Genomic DNA, 2806 nt, shown 5'->3' with positions numbered 1-2806 from the left:
TTTACTAAGTAAAACTACTAGAACAACCCAAGGGGGAGAGCATGAGAGGTGTCCCCTCTCTCGTGTCGAAAATTTTGAGAAATTGGGGGTGTGTAATGGTGCAGTCTGGTGTGCAATCTGAGAGGTGTTTTCAATTTGTTTTTACTAAGTAAAACTGTTAGAACACCCCAAGGGGGAGAGCACGAGAGGGGGTGTTCCACTCTCGCATTGAAAATTTTGAGAAATTGATGTGTGCAATGGTACAATTTGAGAGGTGTTCAATTTATTTTGCACCAAACATTGAGTAACCCCGCCCCCTTCTTCCTCTCCACATTTTGAGCAACCCTCCCTTGAAGTTTTCAATTTTTTGTGCGACTCCCCCTCACATTCCTCAGACCCCCTAGGCCATAAATAATGATGGCTCTCTTATATGCTTGAATATAACCTAATTCTTCAAAGCAAGTTTCCTTATTTCAATTTCGAAAAAAAAAAAAGGGAAAATCTGGCCATTTTGGGAACTTTGTGTGCTCCAGCAGAGTTTTTTTAGCTCACATTTGGTTATACCAATGTGAGTTTATCGTATAGGCTGAAGTCGATGGTGTCTGCATGTATGTGTGTATGTATGTATGTATGTATGTATGTATGTATGTACGTACAGTATGTCTGTCAACATCAAAAACACACAAACCGCTGCACGTTTCAGCTTGGTATTTGGTGTGTTGATGCATCCTGGGCTATAGATGGCATTTTGTTCAAATGAAGTCTGCATTGCCAAAATTATGCAAATGAGCTTACAAAATGTGAAAATGGTTAAGAATAAATAACTCAAGAACCGCTTTTTTGATTGCTTTGAAAATTTATCTGCAAGTACCTTAGGTGAACCTTATACAGTTTTATGAATATTGTGAAGATATCCTTAATTTTGTATTTTTGCTGAATTTTTTTGTGATTTTTCTCATTTTCAGTAAAAATTCTTCTTCTCTGAAACCGCCAGCCCAATCGCTCTCAAATTTGGGTTGTCTCTTTGCAAGGGTGTTACTCTTCTAATTTGTTGAAATTATGACAAAATTAGGAAAATTACTATTTTGGAGCAATTTTGTCATTTTTGGTCAAAAAATCTTAAACAGTATTTCCTTTTTAAAACCCCTGGACAGACAGCTTTCATATTTGGTACACAGACGTACAGAGATGACAATAGTTAGATGTGTGGAAATTGTCCTGAAATATAAAAATTTGTATTTTTAAGACAATATTGTCATTTTTGGTCAAGAAAACTTTATCTCAAAATTACTTGTTTGATAGCTTTGTAATTTGGTATAAAGTCCCTTGTTTGATAGCTTTGTAATTTGGTATAAAGTCCTGAAAGATGTTATTAGATAAATTTTCTGCTCAAAGTGTTGGGAAACCCCAAAATTCGTATATTTTAGGTAATTTTCTCAGTTTGTGACCTTAAATGACCTACACCAACCCAGGATATGTTGTGAGACAATTTTGAAGGCTGTGAACATAATTTTGTCATATTTGGTATCAATTTGTAGGAAAATTTGATCCAGAAAACAAAGCTGAGGTGATTTTTTTTTCATTTTGGACCAATTTTTGCAACTTTTCTATGTAAGACATACAAGAACTGATGAGAAATTTGGATCCAGGATAATTTCAGATGTTGTAATCACTGCCCACAGTTGAAGGCATTTCACTATCTGTAACTACCTTAAGTGCTGTTTACATTATAATGATAACACTCATGACATTAATTAAAAAATCTCCAAGGTTGTAAATGTACTTCCTGTCATTTGGTCTTATGTAATACCAAGGGGTGGAACATTTGATATTCAGGAGGGGGTAGGGTCTAGAAGATTGATGATGTAGCATTACTTTTTTACCAGATCCCTTGTGCATTTTTTGCCCACTCCCACCTTTTCTTTTTATCAAGCCTTCTCTGTTTTTTGTTGTTGACATTTGCTTATGTATTTAGGATCTGCTTGTCCCATTGCTATAGAAGTTGATATGCATGTTCCTAAAGATGACCTCCAGTACCTAAGTTGGATACCTTATTTGCTTTTGTCATTCTTGTTTTTCCTGGTTTAAATATTTCTTGAATGGACCAATTCAAACCAAATGGGAGCACATAGTGTCCTTGACGGTATTTTTTATGTTTGGGGTGGCTAAGAACTCTCACACACGGCAAAGTTCTCAACTTAGCTTCCTTCTCGCACATACTGGGGTGGGCCCTGGGAATGCTGCAGGCATAACTGTAAGTGTCCAAGACATAACCAGGGACTGTGCTGAGTTCCATGGATTGTATTGCGATGAATTATTCATGAGATATGACATCCAGAACAGGGCGGAGGCAGAGGAAGTAATTTTTTATGAGTGCAAGTGAGGTCATACAGTATGCCGACTTGTTTTAAGTCTGAGAACAGTGGCTGTAAGACGCAGGCTGTATCCATTAATTTATGCATGTCATTCAGTAAAAATACCCTCACAATGACACTGGGCTCACATTTCTTTTGATGTCATGTGACTGGCCAGAGTGAGTATACTTAACTAAGTTTACCTCTGGGAACATGTATACCAAGTTTCAAAGCAACTGGACGAGCGCTTTCAGAGAAAATGATTTTTTGACCAAAAATGGGGAAAATTGCCCCAAAACTACAAACCAAAATTTCACCACAATTTGAAGACACTCAGCTAAGTATGCCTCTAGGTACATGCATACCGAGTTTCAATGCAATCAGAATAGTTAATTTTTAGAAAATGATTTTTGACCAAAATGCAGCTGTACGTTTCGTTTTTACATTTCCAGGGAATGAAAAAAAAAGATGAG

Source organism: Ptychodera flava, chromosome 20 (assembly GCF_041260155.1).
Source record: "Ptychodera flava strain L36383 chromosome 20, AS_Pfla_20210202, whole genome shotgun sequence".
Lineage (NCBI taxonomy): Eukaryota > Metazoa > Hemichordata > Enteropneusta > Ptychoderidae > Ptychodera > Ptychodera flava.
This window is presented reverse-complemented; position numbering follows the sequence as displayed.